Source organism: Bufo bufo, chromosome 8 (genome assembly GCF_905171765.1).
Source record: "Bufo bufo chromosome 8, aBufBuf1.1, whole genome shotgun sequence".
In the NCBI taxonomy this organism is placed as follows: domain Eukaryota; kingdom Metazoa; phylum Chordata; class Amphibia; order Anura; family Bufonidae; genus Bufo; species Bufo bufo.
Window position 1 is genome coordinate 109,529,166 of NC_053396.1, and position 19,709 is coordinate 109,548,874.

Here is a 19,709-nt window from a genome sequence, read left to right on the forward strand (position 1 = left end):
ACAGATTGTCCCGCAAAAAATGAGCCCCCCACACAGCTCAGTAGATATAACTATAAAAAAAAGTTATGGGGGTCAGAATATGGTGATGTAAAAAGAAAATGTTTCTCAAAGTTTAAATTTATTTGTACACATAAAAACCTATACAGTTGTGGCCAAAAGTTTTGAGAATTACATAAATATTGGAAATTGGAAAAGTTGCTGCTTAAGTTTTTATAATAGCAATTTGCATATACTCCAGAATGTTACGAAGAGTGATCAGATGAATTGCATAGTCCTTCTTTGCCATGAAAATTAACTTAATCCCAAAAAAACTTTCCACTGCATTTCATTGCTGTCATTAAAGGACCTGCTGAGATCATTTCAGTAATCGTCTTGTTAACTCAGGTGAGAATATTGATGAGCACAAGGCTGGAGATCATTATGTCAGGCTGATTGGGTTAAAATGGCAGACTTGACATGTTAAAAGGAGGGTGATGCTTGAAATCATTGTTCTTCCATTGTTAACCATGGTGACCTGCAAAAAAAACGCGTGCAGCCATCATTGCGTTGCATAAAAATGGCTTCACAGGCAAGGATATTGTGGCTACTAAGATTGCACCTCAATCAACAATTTATAGGATCATCAAGAACTTCAAGAAAAGAGGTTCAATTCTTGTTAAGAAGGCTTCAGGGCATCCAAGCAAGTCCAGCAAGCGACAGGAATGGCAGCAGGCAGGTGTGAGCGCATCTGCACGCACAGTGAGGCGAAGACTTTTGGAACATGGCCTGGTGTCAAGAAGGGCAGGGACAGATTGATCTTCTGCAGAAAGTATGGTGAATGGACTGCTGAGGACTGGGGCAAAGTCATATTCTTCGATGAAGCCTCTTTCCGATTGTTTGGGGCATCTGGAAAAAGGCTTGTCCGGAGAAGAAAAGGTGAGCGCTACCATCAGTCCTGTGTCATGTCAACAGTAAAGCATCCTGAGACTATTCATGTGTGGGGTTGCTTCTCATCCAAGGGAGTGGGCTCACTCACAATTTTGGCCTAAAAACACAGCCATGAATAAAGAATGGTACCAAAACACCCTCCAACAGCAACTTCTTCCAACAATCCAACAACAGTTTGGTGAAGAACAATGCATTTTCCAGCACGATGGAGCACCGTGCCATAAGGCAAAAGTGATAACTAAGTGGCTCGGGGGACCAAAACATTGACATTTTGGGTCCATGGCCTGGAAACTCCCCAGATCTTAATCCCATTGAGAACTTGTGGTCAATCCTCAAGAGGCGGGTGGACAAACAAAATCCCACTAATTCTGACAAACTCCAAGAAGTAATTATGAAAGAATGGGTTGCTATCAGTCAGGAATTGGCCCAGAAGTTGATTGTCACGACTGTGACTGATCCAGACAGGTCTGGGAGGAGAAGGTCGCAGCGACTTGCTACTCGCGATAGCTTGTGAGTTTGCTCCGTGGTTCAGGGTATGTCATCTGGGTTTTGCCTTGTGAACCTTTTTGTCCTGACTGGGAGTTTGTAGGCATCCTTCTCAGGTGAGTCCTGTCTGCCACTCCCAGCTACTATATTAGTTTCAGTTTCACTTGCAGTCATTGCCAGATATAGTCCTTACTTCCAGTGCTACTCTGACCTTGGAAGGAGATCGATTGATGGTGTTGCTGTGGAGCTCTTGTCCGGCGTGGACTGTCGTGTTTGGGATCGCCTTCTCTGCTCGTGACTGGATAAGTCTATCTGCTGTAGATTGTTTGTTGTTGTCTTCCCCTGTTGTTCTCCTAGACGTGAGTGATGGTGACTAGCGCTCCCATCGGCCTTTCCCCAGTCCAGTGTTAGGGCGACTGAGGGTTTAGGCATCCAGCTCGCCGCACGGGTTCACACCCCGTCTAGGGTATCAGGGCAGACAGGTGCCAGCTTAGGGTGACTCAGGGGTGGCCATTCTATTTCCCATCCGTAGATAAGGGTCCCCCTTCCCCTCCGTCTGGTGCGACACGACTGCTGCTGGGATAGCGGTCGTGACAGTATATCTGGCCTTTTAAAAAAAATAAAAAAATAAAAAGTGACATTTCATTTTTTTTTCTTTTTTGCTTGCTGTTTTGCTTTGTATTTTGTCTGTTCCACTATGGATCCGGTTTCGGTTTTGGCGAAACAATTACAGGGGTTATCCCTTGAAGTGGCAGGATTAAAAGCAACAGTGCTGCAGCAGCAATCCTTGGGTTCCACCGTTGCTACGGGAAACCAAGGTACTCCTGAGCCAAAAGTGGCTTTACCTGATAGGTTCTCAGGAGGGAGAGACCAATTTGTAACCTTCAGAGAAGCTTGCAAGTTGTTCTTCAGGTTACGCCCTAGATCCTCCGGCGGTGAGGAACAACGGGTGGGCATTGTAATTTCTCTCCTGCAAGGAGATCCGCAGGCTTGGGCTTTCTCCCTACCATCAGACTCTCCGGCCTTACGATCAGTGGAGGAGTTTTTTGAAGCCCTGGGTCTCGTATATGATGACCCGGACAGGGTCTCACTGGCTGAGTCTAAGCTGCGTAGACTTCGGCAAGAGAACCGGTCTGCTGAACTATATTGTTCCGAATTCCGTAGGTGGGCTACTGATACGTTATGGAACGACTCGGCCCTTAGGAGTCAGTTCTGCCAGGGGTTGTCTGAAAAATTAAAAGATGCGCTGGCGATATACGAGGTCCCTGGGTCTCTTGAGGCTGCTATGTCTCTGTCCATAAGAATCGACAGACGACTCAGGGAGAGACTATTAAATTTTACGGAGGCCTCTATAGGGCAGGGATCGGTCTGTTATGGTCCAGTCGAACCAATGCAAATAGGGGGCGCCACTAGACGGGTGAATCCTCCTAAATTCCGCCGTAGGTCAGAGGTTTGTTTTCGTTGTGGGGGGAGGGGTCATTTTGTAAAGGTTTGTCCCTCAGAACCCAAGAGACCACAAACAAAGGAGCCGCCGGAAAACTAGAGTCCCCAGACTGTGCGGAGGAGAACAGTCTGGGCGTATTCGTTTCCTCCATACGCATGTCTCAGTTTTTGTTGTCCGCTACCGTTGAGGCGGGCAATAAAACTGAGATCTGTTCCGTCTTTTTGGACAGTGGGGCGGGGGTCAACTTGGTGGATTCACGGTTTGCTCAGGCTCTGGGTTTTACTCCAGAACCGGTATGCAGAACTATTCCTGTTTTTGCCATCGACTCCTCCCCTCTTACTCAGAGAGAGTTAACTCAGATCATCCATAATATCCATCTGCAGGTAGGGGACCTCCATAAAGAGCATATCTCTTGTTATGTCCTGGACGGTCTTCCGGCTCCTATAGTATTGGGGCTTCCCTGGCTGGTGACTCACAATCCAGTGGTGGATTGGCAGGCCGGGGAGATTGTGGAGTGGAGTGAACGTTGTAAGGACAACTGCTTGAGTAGTAGGTGCTCTACACTCTCTGTAACATCTTTACCTGCCTTTCTGTCAGATTTTATGGATGTGTTCTCTGAGAAGGGTTGTCAGGGGTTACCACCTCATCGTCCATATGATTGCCCGATTAATCTATTACCTGGGGCAAAACTACCTAAAACCCGGTTATACAATCTTTCCGGCCCGGAGAGGAAGGCTATGAAAGATTATATTTCGGAGAGTTTGGCTAAGGGACACATCAGACCCTCTTCTTCACCTGTGGCTGCAGGGTTCTTTTTCGTTAAAAAGAAAGATGGGGGCCTACGTCCTTGCCTGGATTTCCGGGAATTAAACCGGATAACTATCCGAGATCCCTATCCTCTTCCTCTCATTCCCGACCTCTTTAATCAGGTTGCTGGTGCTAAATGGTTCTCCAAAATGGATCTCAGAGGAGCCTATAACCTGGTTCGCATCAAAGAGGGGGATGAGTGGAAGACGGCTTTTAATACTCCGGAAGGGCATTATGAAAATCTGGTCATGCCATTTGGTCTTACTAATGCGCCTGCGGTATTCCAACATTTTGTCAACGATATTTTTAGTCACCTTATCGGGAGATTTGTTGTGATATATCTTGATGACATCCTGGTCTATTCCCCAGATCTGGATACACATAAGATCCATGTGAGACAAGTGCTGCAGATATTAAGGGCCAACAAATTGTTTGCTAAGTTAGAAAAATGTGTGTTCGCCGTAAAAGAACTGCCATTTCTGGGGTATGTGTTGTCAGATTCAGGTTTCCGCATGGATCCAGAGAAAGTCCGGGCGATTATAGACTGGGATCTGCCTGAGAACCTGAAGGCATTGCAACGCTTCCTGGGGTTTGCCAATTTTTATAGAAAGTTTATAAAGAACTATTCCTTGGTGGTCAAACCACTGACGGACATGACCCGAAAGGGATCCGATTTTTCCAAATGGTCACATGCAGCCAAAACTGCCTTTGCGTCTCTGAAGGAGAGGTTCACCTCGGCCCCTATTCTCGTACAGCCAGATGTCTCGCTTCCTTTTATTGTAGAGGTTGACGCATCAGAGGTGGGGGTGGGAGCGGTACTATCTCAGGGCCCGTCCCCTGGTGAATGGCGTCCGTGTGCTTTCTTTTCGAAGAAATTGTCTACTGCAGAAAGGAACTATGATATTGGCAACAGGGAACTTTTGGCTATTAAGTTGGCCTTTGAGGAGTGGCGTCATTTTTTGGAGGGGGCGGTTCATCCCGTCACGGTGATTACTGATCACAAAAACTTATTATATCTGGAGTCTGCTAAACGTCTTACCCCTAGACAGGCTCGGTGGTCGTTATTTTTTACTAGGTTTAATTTTGTAATAACCTATCGCCCGGGGGCAAAAAATACTAAGGCGGATGCATTGTCTCGTAGTTTTCCTGGAGGGGGTGATGTTGAGGTACCAGAGCCCATTTTGCAAAAGGGGGTGGTGGTCTCTGCATTACACTCAGGTTTGGAGGGGAGGGTGTATGAAGCCCAGGGGGACGCCCCGGCCTCCTGCCCCTCGGGTAAACTGTTTGTGCCAGAAAATTTACGACTGGAGATACTAAAAGAACACCATAACTCCACACTGGCAGGACACCCAGGTAGTAGGGCAACCTCTGAGTTAGTGTCTCGTCGGTTCTGGTGGCCTAAATGGCGCCAGGAGGTGTTGAATTTTGTGTCTGCATGTGCTACCTGTGCTCGTTCTAAGGTAGATCATACTCGTCCGGCAGGGCGTCTTTTACCTCTGGCCATCCCCAACAGGCCTTGGACGCACCTGTCAATGGATTTCATTACGGATCTACCAGTATCAGCGGGGAAGACTGTTATTCTGGTAGTTGTTGACAGATTCAGTAAAATGGTGCACTTTATTGCTCTTGCCGCATTGCCTAATGCTAACACACTGGCTCAGGTTTTTATTGACCACATCGTGAAGCTTCACGGGGTCCCTTCCGATATTGTTTCGGATCGTGGTACCCAATTCGTTTCTAAATTTTGGAAAGCTTTTTGTTCTCGTTTAGGGGTTCATCTGTCGTTTTCTTCATCTTTCCATCCACAGTCCAACGGTCAGACTGAACGTACCAATCAAAACCTAGAGACATATTTGAGATGCTTTGTTTCCGAAAATCAGGAGGAATGGTCATCTTATTTACCGTTAGCTGAGTTCGCCATTAATAATCGTCGTCAAGAATCCACTGATAAGTCACCATTTTTTGGTGCGTATGGTTTCCATCCTCAGTTTTGTACGTTTAGTGAGGGGGGGGGGCCGTCTGGGATTCCCGAGGAGGAACGATTTGCGTCTTCACTTTCTTCAGTGTGGCAGAGTGTGCAAGAAAGTTTGAAGAGAATTGGTGGTAGATACAAACGTGCGGCTGATAGGAAGCGCTCTGAAGGTCCGGACCTTGGGGTGAATGACTTGGTGTGGTTGTCTACCAGAAATATCAAGTTGAAGGTTCCCTCGTGGAAATTGGGTCCGAGATTTATTGGTCCTTATAGGGTAATTAAGATCATTAACCCGGTGGCTTTTCGTCTGGAGCTACCTCAGACTCTAAGGATCCATAATGTCTTCCACAGATCTCTGCTTAAGAGATATGTAGAACCTCCTGAACCATTGCCACTACCGCCTCCACCGGTGGTTGTTGATGGCAGTCTTGAGTTTCAGGTAGAAAAGATTGTTGATTCACGATATGTTCGCCGCTCTCTTCAGTACCTGGTGCACTGGAAAGGTTATGGTTCCGAAGAGAGAATGTGGGTTCCAGCATCAGAGATAAAAGCGGACAGACTCATTCGGGCTTTTCATAGCTCCCATCCGGAGAGGCCTGGTCTTGAGGGTCCAGGGGCCCCTCGTAGAAAGGGGGTACTGTCACGACTGTGACTGATCCAGACAGGTCTGGGAGGAGAAGGTCGCAGCGACTTGCTACTCGCGATAGCTTGTGAGTTTGCTCCGTGGTTCAGGGTATGTCATCTGGGTTTTGCCTTGTGAACCTTTTTGTCCTGACTGGGAGTTTGTAGGCATCCTTCTCAGGTGAGTCCTGTCTGCCACTCCCAGCTACTATATTAGTTTCAGTTTCACTTGCAGTCATTGCCAGATATAGTCCTTACTTCCAGTGCTACTCTGACCTTGGAAGGAGATCGATTGATGGTGTTGCTGTGGAGCTCTTGTCCGGCGTGGACTGTCGTGTTTGGGATCGCCTTCTCTGCTCGTGACTGGATAAGTCTATCTGCTGTAGATTGTTTGTCTTCCCCTGTTGTTCTCCTAGACGTGAGTGATGGTGACTAGCGCTCCCATCGGCCTTTCCCCAGTCCAGTGTTAGGGCGACTGAGGGTTTAGGCATCCAGCTCGCCGCACGGGTTCACACCCCGTCTAGGGTATCAGGGCAGACAGGTGCCAGCTTAGGGTGACTCAGGGGTGGCCATTCTATTTCCCATCCGTAGATAAGGGTCCCCCTTCCCCTCCGTCTGGTGCGACACGACTGCTGCTGGGATAGCGGTCGTGACATTGATTGAGAGCATGCCCAGTCGAATTGCAGAGGTCCTGAAAAAGAAGTGCCAACACTGCAAATACTGACTCTTTGTATAAATGTCATGTAATTGTCTATAAAAGCCTTTGAAACGTATGAAGTGCGTGTAATTATATTTCACTACATCACAGAAACAACTGAAACAAAGATCTAAAAGCAGTTTAGCAGCAAACTTTGTGAAAACTAATATTTTTGTCATTCTCAAAACTTTTGGCCACGACTGTACATATGGGGTATCGTTGTAATCATACTCACCCAGAGAATGAAGGGCACAGGTCAGTTTTTCCACAAACTGAACAATGTGGGAATAAAACTCCTGCTTCCCACTAATCTGTATGCCATATTAAATGGTGGCATTAGAAAGTACAACTTGTCCTGCAAAAAATAAGCCCTCATACAACTACAGTATATCCCAAGACTGAAGAAGCTACAGTGCTCCATAAGGCACAATGGCTGTCTTGTTTTTTTCCTAAGTGACAATCTAGCATTGTGTATGAACTGTAACATCCCAAAAAATCCAAATGTGCTTCCTTTTATATCACTGCACTTGGTTGTGAGTGTCGTTGTATAGTGAAGAAACCAAAGACACCAATGTGCTTTTCCAAGTCCTACCACATCACAAAGTCCTCTCACTCTTGGGATTTGTGGAATCCCAGTGGTCATAACCACCACAGATCAAACTTTGACAGCATATCTAATCATTACATTATTGGTTAGGTTGCTGGAGAAATCTTCATGGACTAGTAGTTATCTTTCTCGTATCTTTCCACCCTGAGTTTAATTTCCACTCATTGCTGGGGCAAGCAGTCACAACCTTAGAGATTTCTGGGCATAAGGCTACATTCACACAAACATTGTGTTTTGCGAATCCACAAATTGCGGATCCACAAAACACGGATACCGGCCCATGTGCGTTCCGCAATTTGCGGACCACACATGCTGCCGCTATCATAGAAATACGACATGTTCTATTTTTTTTTTCGAGGCCGCGGCACGGAGCAACAGATGCATCTTTTGCGACCCCATAAAAATGAATGCGGACTAATTCATATGGTCATGTGAATGTAGCCTTACACAGTATAATGGTCAGGGTCTTCTCATGTCTACCAGATTTCTAAGTCATTGACATAAGGCTTCATGCACAAAGTTATGCCAGGCTTGACATCGACCTTATTGATGGCAAGTGCTGTATATGCCATTAAAACAAAAGTTACTTAAAAGTGAACATGTGCATGCCCTGAATATATAAGAAGGTAGTCCCTCAGAAACATTTCCTCTGGCGAGTCCAAGGAACTTCAGTCCAATTCTCCGCACAGTATAATGCCTCTTTATGTTCCCCCATGCTGACCACATTGCCACAACATTAAATATAATAGTGAAGAAGGGAGCCGTCAGCTCCCTGCTCTTCTATGCACCCTGAGATCAATTGGTTAGCACAGGCAGTCATGATGCAGTGAAGTTAAAGCTTCTGGTGCACCTAGCTGTCTGACAGACTGGAGCAGATCTCCTCATACAGATCTCCTTTAGTCTGTCCGGCAGTTAAGCACAGCAGGCGCGATCACGTCCCTACATCACACCTGCCGGTGGAGCATGGACATGACTGCTCCCTACTGCTCCCTACTTTATCCGTTTTCAGGATGCAGCTGACGTAGGTGCTGCTGGAAAATACCAGCAATTAACACTGCTGGTAAGAAACTTTTACCAACACTGCCCCCCAGTTGTAAAGCTTGACCAATGGTCTACTAGCTAGGTGGCAACCCTAGGGAGATTAAAAATATTTTTTGCCATGCCTCCCAATTCTAAGCCAAGATGACATCTTGCGCGTGCTCCGTTACTGTATCAGTGAATGAGCAATGATATCAAAACTAATCTGCTTCAAAAAAAATTACATGCGCTGCTGAATGAATTTTTGCAGGGCGTGCACAGTTGCTGTTAGGTTTACTAGGCAGATTATTTGTGCATGCGCCGATACTTGCAGTAACAACGCACGCGCTATATTATCACGGCAAGATGTGAGATAATCGTCTGTAGAGGGGCGCTCCCTCACAGATGAAAAGTTCATACAGATGAACAAATCGATTTCTATGAATGGATCCGCTCACCCTTAATTTGAACAGCAGACTCAAGCTGTATTTGCAAGGGTGGCGAGCTAACCAGAACTTTTAAAGTATGATACAAACATGGAACTAAACTTTCAACATTGAAAAAACTTAAATAATTGAATAAGGGTTTTAAAATTTTATTTACAGAATGTTATTCTGAATGCCCTAAAAAGTCCAGAATCTTCCTCTGAGATGACCAAAATCCATGACTCCTAAGAAGAGATGCTAAAATGAAGGAGAACACATAATTAGAATACTAGTAGACACCAGACACTAGAAATATGTTTTCTATGAACATACCATCATTTCTACCACTATGTGCACTGTATAGTCAAGGAGCTTCCCAAAATAATATATAATTAGCCTACAAAGTGTATAGCACCTGTCTAAATCTGCTGAGCCATGAGCAATGCAGTCATGTGTTTGTCACATGACCTACTTGACTTACAGGGGTTCTCCATTATTGGCAGCCACAACCCAAGGACATGTGTAACATAGTAACATAGTATATAAGGCCGAAAAAAAACATTTGTCCATCCAGTTCGGCCTGTCATCCTGCAAGTTGATCCAGAGGAAGGCAAAAAACCCTGTGAGGTAGAAGCCAATTTTCCCCACTTAAGGGGGAAAAGATTCCTTCCCGACTTCAATCAGGCAATCAGAATAACTCCCTGGATCAACGACCCCTCTCTAGTAGCTATAGCCTGTAATATTATTACGCTCTAGAAACACATCCAGGCCCCTCTTGAATTCCTTTATTGTACTCATAGATATCTGATTGAGACTATTTGTGACAACAATCCCATTGATATTTCAAGATTTAAAAGCTGTGAGTGGCCCACAATGAAAGAGTGTGGGGAAATATCCTTATAAAATATAACCTTTATATGATATACATTAAAATATACACCTGAAGATGCATCACAATACAAAACATATAGTCAAGGGGTTCTGGGTAGATACCCCACTGCTGGTAGAGAAAAAAGACAAAACTTAGCACTGATGCGCATATGTGAATGCTAGCAGTGTAACCCAGCCAACACAAGTGTAACATGTATTGGGGTTCCAGGACGGATACCCCACTTCTGGTGGGACAAGAATATTAAATGTAACTGCTGCGCCGGTGTGGACACAGACAGTCTTACCTGACCGACCAGATGACTAGGATCAGCGTGGCAGGGGGATCAGGCCTGACGGAAGGGAGTGTAGACAAGGAAAACAGTCATGAGAGTATGGATGCTGTGCCCTATATCACCCTATACACTTGATAGGATTGGGGCCTGCTCCCATGCTGCCTGTCTATACAGAGCACTCGCCCTGAAAAGAGCGACCCCGTCCGGATACCTGTCCCTAGTTATGGACCTGAACCCTAGTCTAATGAACAAACATAAAAAACACAGAGCGACTACAAGCCTCCCGACGTGGCACGTTTCTGTCGTGTCGACTCCTCAGGGGGATAAAATGCATGTAGAAACAGAACGAAAAATATACCGTCTATGACCGCAAGTAGCAGTCAAACATATGCTGCAGTTGGACGGTTACATGAAAGACTAGACCCAAGGTTCAGAGTCAAAGTCTAGGGGCAGGCATCCATGGTGCAGGATTGCCATGCTACAGAGGAATAAATGCTTCTCTGCTCCTTGGTGTATAAGGATCTGGTGGTCCTCACTAAAGGTAATATCCCTATTGTTAAGGGGGTTCATCAACCTATACCAGCCACACTGACACATACCTTCATGGAGTTTAAATAGATCCCCAGCGCGCCTCTTCCAGGGAGACCGCCCTGTCAGCATCAGCGTCGGCGTGTGACGTCATGAGGATGAGATTTTTGTCCAGGGGATACCCCGACTTTGTGTTGAGATCAGCATTCCAGAAAGCCCTGTCCCGACCAAGATGCTCACTGCTCACTTCCAATCAACCATCCACTCCGCCCACCAAGGTCATGAGAATCATCACCAACTTCGATAGGGGGTCTAAACAAGTCAGGCAGATTTTGGGGCGCCATTGGCAAGTCCTCAAAATGGACCCTGACTTAAAAGACGTTTTAGGTGACCAACCACAAATAACCTACCGTAGGGGGTCGAACATACGTGACAAGCTAGTGCATAGTCACTATGCACCCGATCGCACCAAGACCGCCTGGTTGCGATGCAGAACTGTGGGTTGTTACAGATGTGGAAATTGTATAGCGTGCAAACGCATACAGGTTAGCAAGTCATTTGTGAGCAATGTAACAGGCAAAACGTATTCAATCCCACATTTCATTAACTGTAAATCCAGAGGGGTCATATATCGGATCCAGTGTGAATGTGGGATTGAATACGTTGGCAAAACGATACGGGAATTCAGGAGGCGGATAGGGGAGCACTTGGGGGACATCTCACACAAAAGAGATACCCCAATCTCAAAACACGTCCATACTGTGCACAATGGTAGAGCCTCTCTGAAGTTCCTCGGTTTTGATTTGGTCAAACCGCCTGTGAGAGGGGGCAATTGGGACAAATGTCTGCTTCAACAAGAATCCCGATGGATATTCCACCTCAAAACATCAGCACCCCTGGGCCTGAATGAAAGGCTGGACTATGGGTGCTTTATTTAGATATTGGTAAAGCTTACTCCTCAACAATATTAATGTTCAATCCTATGGTGGCATCCTATCCCTCTGGAGGGGATGCGCATATAGGAGACATACTACTAATTCATAATTTTCTAAAAACAACCTGGTATTGTGTCCAGCTCTTTCTATCTAGTTCTTGTTGCTGTGAACCTGCAAGAAATGTCAGTTCTAATTTGCTACGATCTTGTTTTGTAGCGTTGTCACGGACGCCTCCATCGTGGGACGTACTGTGAGGTTACCTTGTGTTGACATGTTCTCCTTGGTAACCGCTCTCTCCCTCCGCCTCCTGATCCGATTGGTCGCCGTAATCATGTGGTATCGGCGGCGGCGTCTGGTGCGTCATGGCGCATGCGCATGACGTCACACGCCGACGCTGATGCTGACAGGGCGGTCTCCCTGGAAGAGGCGCGCTGGGGATCTATTTAAACTCCATGAAGGTATGTGTCAGTGTGGCTGGTATAGGTTGATGAACCCCCTTAACAATAGGGATATTACCTTTAGTGAGGACCACCAGATCCTTATACACCAAGGAGCAGAGAAGCATTTATTCCTCTGTAGCATGGCAATCCTGCACCATGGATGCCTGCCCCTAGACTTTGACTCTGAACCTTGGGTCTAGTCTTTCATGTAACCGTCCAACTGCAGCATATGTTTGACTGCTACTTGCGGTCATAGACGGTATATTTTTCGTTCTGTTTCTACATGCATTTTATCCCCCTGAGGAGTCGACACGACAGAAACGTGCCACGTCGGGAGGCTTGTAGTCGCTCTGTGTTTTTTATGTTTGTTCATTAGACTAGGGTTCAGGTCCATAACTAGGGACAGGTATCCGGACGGGGTCGCTCTTTTCAGGGCGAGTGCTCTGTATAGACAGGCAGCATGGGAGCAGGCCCCAATCCTATCAAGTGTATAGGGTGATATAGGGCACAGCATCCATACTCTCATGACTGTTTTCCTTGTCTACACTCCCTTCCGTCAGGCCTGATCCCCCTGCCACGCTGATCCTAGTCATCTGGTCGGTCAGGTAAGACTGTCTGTGTCCACACCGGCGCAGCAGTTACATTTAATATTCTTGTCCCACCAGAAGTGGGGTATCCGTCCTGGAACCCCAATACATGTTACACTTGTGTTGGCTGGGTTACACTGCTAGCATTCACATATGCGCATCAGTGCTAAGTTTTGTCTTTTTTCTCTACCAGCAGTGGGGTATCTACCCAGAACCCCTTGACTATATGTTTTGTATTGTGATGCATCTTCAGGTGTATATTTTAATGTATATCATATAAAGGTTATATTTTATAAGGATATTTCCCCACACTCTTTCATTGTGGGCCACTCACAGCTTTTAAATCTTGAAATATCAATGGGATTGTTGTCACAAATAGTCTCAATCAGATATCTATCATCCCTACTGATATGGCAGGATTCCTAGCGACGGGATTTGATGCAGAGAACTGGTTACATGAGGCCAAGGATATATTCTCTGACAAACAGTTCAATCAGAAAAAGTATTTACCATCCTTTCAAACCGCCTTTGTAGATCTTACCCAGGTCTATAAAGAACAGATTACGTCCTGGTGGGAGGTGCAAAGTCTGGACAATTACATTAAAAATAATATTGTCCCAAGGGGGCTGCGTATCTCTCTCCTCCCAGCGGCTCGTCTACGACAACATCCCGGCTTTTTAACTAAGTGGGAGCAGGAAGCCACCAGTAGTTCCCTCAGGCTTATGAGGCTTCTGCTGGATGAGGAGAGAGCTAATTTAGCCACCCTTAGTCAGAAATTGATAGAATACACGGAGGTTGTACAGACTTTTTCACAGGAAGCGGAATTCCAGAACAAAGAAAAGCAGCTCCAACTTACCCTAGAAAAATATCAATATCACCTCAAAGAAAGGAAGCACCGGCAGTTTATTAGAGATCTCTCAGATTTTAAAGAAAACCGTATATACTCCTCTCTTGGTAACACAAGAAGAGATACTGTACCAAGCAACTCTGAGAGATCTTCTACTGAAACTGACCACTCCGATTCGGAGAGAGAAACCGTCCCTAAAGTGAGTCAACACCCCAATAGGGGCAGGTACAGGAAGGGTAAAGGTCGTGGCTCATATAGAGGCCAGGATAACCGTTTTTTAGGCCAGTTCAATCAAACTATGGAATATCCGCTACGCAGTCGCACACAGAAACCTCCGAATTAGTTTTAGGACCACAAGTTTTAAATCTTTCATCACGTGTCCTCAGTATCGATGAGACTAAAGCCCTAGAACTAGGCCTGACGTTTGTACCCACCCCAAAATTTGACAGATTTGCATCTGTCAAAGACATTAATCTGTTTATCCGCAAGTTAAGGTGGCATAAACACTTTAGACTAATGGACCGTCGCCAATGTCTTGAATTGGGGATTCCTACTGATTTACTCAAGGATGTACAACTACTACAGTCCTTGAACTCCAATGAGGACAGTACCAAGGGTAACGGTCCATTTACTAATCTAAAAGTGAAAAGTACCAAGATGCCACCCACTGCGAACGAAGTGTCATGTATAGATGTATTCCTAAATATGGTCACCAGGGATTTAGAGGACCTCAGAGTGTCCACGCATCATTCCAACTGCGCCGAGTCCGTGACCACTGCTATTTCATCATTAGCTGATGACCACCACATAGTCATCAAACCCGCTGACAAGGGGGGGAATGTCGTGGTCATGGACTCGGCGCAATATGAGAATATGTGTAGGAATATACTATCAGACACAGGGACGTATGAAGTTCTGTATAATGACCCCACCGAGGGATATAGGCGGGAACTTAAAAATATTTTGGATGAAGCGAAAGCTACCAATATCATTAATGCTGAGGAATTTGCTTTTCTCTTTCCCTTGCATCCCCGTAAATCTACATTTTACAGTCTCCCCAAAGTGCATAAGGGGGTCAGTCCTCTGAAGGGGAGACCCATTGTTTCGGGGGTGGACAATCTCAACCAGAATCTGGGTATTTACATCGACCGGATATTGGCACCGTTTGTTACGGCTCTCCCCTCCCATGTCAGAGATACCACCGACCTCCTTAAGCGTTTGGAGGGTCTGACATTGGAGGAGACTTGTCTCCTTTCTAGTATTGACGTTGAGGCCCTTTATTCTTCGATACCACATAATCTGGGCCTCAGGGCAGTAGAACATTTCCTTCGGTCACGGGGATGTCAGTATCGCGCCCACAGCCAATTTGTCCTGCGTCTTCTAGAGTTTACGTTAACACGTAATTTCTTCACCTTTGATGGGAGGACCTACCACCAGCTCAGGGGTACTGCGATGGGGAGTCCCTGTGCCCCATCGTACGCCAATCTATTCCTGGGCTGGTGGGAGGAGACCATCGTTTTTAAGGAAGACGAGGCTCTGGACACTTATGAAATTGGCTTGTGGGCGCGATACATTGATGACATCTTCATACTTTGGAATGGAGATCAGGGGACCTTTGAAGCCTTCGTCCAGCATCTCAATCAGAACAATATTGGCATGCACTTCACTTGTGAGTCGCACCCCACGACCTTGCCATTCCTGGATATTAAAATCTCCAGGAACGCGAAGGGTGAACTGGACACGTCAATCTACAGGAAGGCTACCTCTACGAATTCCCTCCTGAGGTGGGAGAGTAACCATCCTCTCCCACTTAGGAGTGGAATTCCTAGAGGTCAATACTTGCGTCTGAGACGCAACTGCTCAGACAAGCATGATTTTATTCGCCAAGCAGCTGATTTGAGGATGAGATTTTTGTCCAGGGGATACCCCGACTTTGTGTTGAGATCAGCATTCCAGAAAGCCCTGTCCCGACCAAGATGCTCACTGCTCACTTCCAATCAACCATCCACTCCGCCCACCAAGGTCATGAGAATCATCACCAACTTCGATAGGGGGTCTAAACAAGTCAGGCAGATTTTGGGGCGCCATTGGCAAGTCCTCAAAATGGACCCTGACTTAAAAGACGTTTTAGGTGACCAACCACAAATAACCTACCGTAGGGGGTCGAACATACGTGACAAGCTAGTGCATAGTCACTATGCACCCGATCGCACCAAGACCGCCTGGTTGCGATGCAGAACTGTGGGTTGTTACAGATGTGGAAATTGTATAGCGTGCAAACGCATACAGGTTAGCAAGTCATTTGTGAGCAATGTAACAGGCAAAACGTATTCAATCCCACATTTCATTAACTGTAAATCCAGAGGGGTCATATATCGGATCCAGTGTGAATGTGGGATTGAATACGTTGGCAAAACAATACGGGAATTCAGGAGGCGGATAGGGGAGCACTTGGGGGACATCTCACACAAAAGAGATACCCCAATCTCAAAACACGTCCATACTGTGCACAATGGTAGAGCCTCTCTGAAGTTCCTCGGTTTTGATTTGGTCAAACCGCCTGTGAGAGGGGGCAATTGGGACAAATGTCTGCTTCAACAAGAATCCCGATGGATATTCCACCTCAAAACATCAGCACCCCTGGGCCTGAATGAAAGGCTGTTCTATGGGTGCTTTATTTAGATATTGGTAAAGCTTACTCCTCAACAATATTAATGTTCAATCCTATGGTGGCATCCTATCCCTCTGGAGGGGATGCGCATATAGGAGACATACTACTAATTCATAATTTTCTAAAAACAACCTGGTATTGTGTCCAGCTCTTTCTATCTAGTTCTTGTTGCTGTGAACCTGCAAGAAATGTCAGTTCTAATTTGCTACGATCTTGTTTTGTAGCGTTGTCACGGACGCCTCCATCGTGGGACTTACTGTGAGGTTACCTTGTGTTGACATGTTCTCCTTGGTAACCGCTCTCTCCCTCCGCCTCCTGATCCGATTGGTCGCCGTAATCATGTGGTATCAGCGGCGGCGTCTGGTGCGTCATGGCGCATGCGCATGACGTCACACGCCGACGCTGATGCTGACAGGGCGGTCTCCCTGGAAGAGGCGCGCTGGGGATCTATTTAAACTCCATGAAGGTATGTGTCAGTGTGGCTGGTATAGGTTGATGAACCCCCTTAACAATAGGGATATTACCTTTAGTGAGGACCACCAGATCCTTATACACCAAGGAGCAGAGAAGCATTTATTCCTCTGTAGCATGGCAATCCTGCACCATGGATGCCTGCCCCTAGACTTTGACTCTGAACCTTGGGTCTAGTCTTTCATGTAACCGTCCAACTGCAGCATATGTTTGACTGCTACTTGCGGTCATAGACGGTATATTTTTCGTTCTGTTTCTACATGCATTTTATCCCCCTGAGGAGTCGACACGACAGAAACGTGCCACGTCGGGAGGCTTGTAGTCGCTCTGTGTTTTTTATGTTTGTTCATTAGACTAGGGTTCAGGTCCATAACTAGGGACAGGTATCCGGACGGGGTCGCTCTTTTCAGGGCGAGTGCTCTGTATAGACAGGCAGCATGGGAGCAGGCCCCAATCCTATCAAGTGTATAGGGTGATATAGGGCACAGCATCCATACTCTCATGACTGTTTTCCTTGTCTACACTCCCTTCCGTCAGGCCTGATCCCCCTGCCACGCTGATCCTAGTCATCTGGTCGGTCAGGTAAGACTGTCTGTGTCCACACCGGCGCAGCAGTTACATTTAATATTCTTGTCCCACCAGAAGTGGGGTATCCGTCCTGGAACCCCAATACATGTTACACTTGTGTTGGCTGGGTTACACTGCTAGCATTCACATATGCGCATCAGTGCTAAGTTTTGTCTTTTTTCTCTACCAGCAGTGGGGTATCTACCCAGAACCCCTTGACTATATGTTTTGTATTGTGATGCATCTTCAGGTGTATATTTTAATGTATATCATATAAAGGTTATATTTTATAAGGATATTTCCCCACACTCTTTCATTGTGGGCCACTCACAGCTTTATTGTACTCACCATCACCACCTCCTCAGGCAGAGAGTTCCATAGTCTCACTGCTCTTACCGTAAAGAACCCTTTTCTATGTTTGTGTACAAACCTTCTTTCCTCCAAACGCAGAGGATGTCCCCTTGTCACAGTCACAGTCCTGGGGATAAATAGATGATGGGATAGATCTCTGTACTGACCCCTGATATATTTATACATATTAATTAGATCTCCCCTCAGTCGTCTTTTTTCTAAAGTGAATAACCCTAATTTTGATAATCTTTCAGGGTACTGTAGTTGCCCCATTCCAGTTATTACTTTAGATGCCCTCCTCTGGACCTTCTCCAGCTCTGCTATGTCTGTCTTGTTCACAGGAGCCCAGAACTGTACACAGTACTCCATGTGTGGTCTGACTAATGATTTGTAAAGTGGCAGGACTATGTTCTTATCACGGGCATCTATGCCCCTTTTGATGCAACCCATTATCTTATTGGCCTTGGCAGCAGCTGCCTGACACTGTTTTTTACTGCTTAGTTTGCTGTTTATTAAAATTCCTAGATCCTTTTCCATGTCAGTGTTACCGAGTGTTTTACCATTTAGTATGTACGGGTGACTTGCATTATTCCTTCCCATGTGCATAACCTTACATTTGTCAGTGTTAAACCTCATCTGCCACTTATCTGCCCAAGCCTCCAATCTATCCAGATCCCTCTGTAGTAGTATACTGTCCTCTTCAGTGTTAACTACTTTACACAGTTTAGTGTCATGTGTGAAAATTTATATTTTACTGTGCACGCCTTCTACAAGATCATTAATAAATATATTGAAGAGAATAGGGCCCAATACGGACCCCTCATGTACCCCACTAGTGACAGTGACCTGATCTGAGCATGTACCAATAATAACCACCCTCTGTTTTCTATTACTGAGCCAGTTACTTACCCACATACAGATGTTTTCTCCCAGTCCGAGCATTCTCATTTTATATACTAACCTTTTATGTGGTACAGTGTCAAATGCTTTGGAGTCCAGATATACGACATCCATTGATTCGCCGCTGTCAAGTCTAGAACTTACCTCCTCATAGAAACTGATTAAATTTGTTTGACATGACCGATCCCTCATGAAGCCATGCTGATATGATGTTATTTGCTTGTTTTCATTGAGATCCTCCAAGATAGCATCTCAGAAAACCTTCAAACAGTTTACCCACAACAGATGTTAAACTTCCCGGCCTATAGTTTCCAGGCTCTGTTTTTGGACCCTTTTTCAATATTGGCACCACATTTGCTATGCGCCAATCCTGTGGAACACTCCCTGTCAGTATAGAGTCTGTAAATATCAGAAATAAGGGTCTGGCTATGACATTAATTAATTCTCTTAGTTAGTGCTCAGCCAAACATGAATTTATTTTCGTGGTGTTATATACTGCGGTATACTACTATACACTGTTATATACTGCTATACACTGTTATACACTGCCGTATACTGCTATACATTGTTATATTCTGCTATACACTGTTATATACTGCTGTATAGCGCTATGCACTGTGTGAGAGAGTGACTGGAGAAGTAGTAGAAAATCGCTATATTTCGCCTAGGTTTCTTTCATATACAATGTAGTAGGCTACAGGAAGTGGATATCTCAACTAGGAAAGCTGGATGAGATTTCAGAAATCCAGGAAAGATGGGTTGCCTTAGCAAAACATTGTTTGCTGAGGACTTTGGTTAATGGTGTTGTTGGGCCTGGATTTTTATGGAATGATGAGCAGGTTGGTAGTGGGGCTGATCATTCCCTTCTTGTCTAGAACAGGTTTCCTATATACGGTAGCTCTCAGCCAGGTGATTTCTGGGCTATAAAGGTCTGCACTATGAGCATTTGTGGGTGGGGGACTGGTGGAGCAGACTGTCTTTCACCATTACTGCTGAAGTCTGCTAAAATGACAAAAAAAGGACACTAAGTTTGTGTTGTGTGGCTGGCAGTAGGCCGCCCCTATAGAAAGGGTAATCTTGTGTTTAGTTAGTGCTCAGCAAAGCAGGAATTTATTTTTGTGTTTTTTGTATTTTTGTATAAAGGCCTTATATTTTTGTTTATGTATGAAAATAAAGAAAACAGGCAAATCCCTGTGTGAACTCTACTGTGGTGTCACTGTCTCTGGCTGCTGTGCCTACCACTATT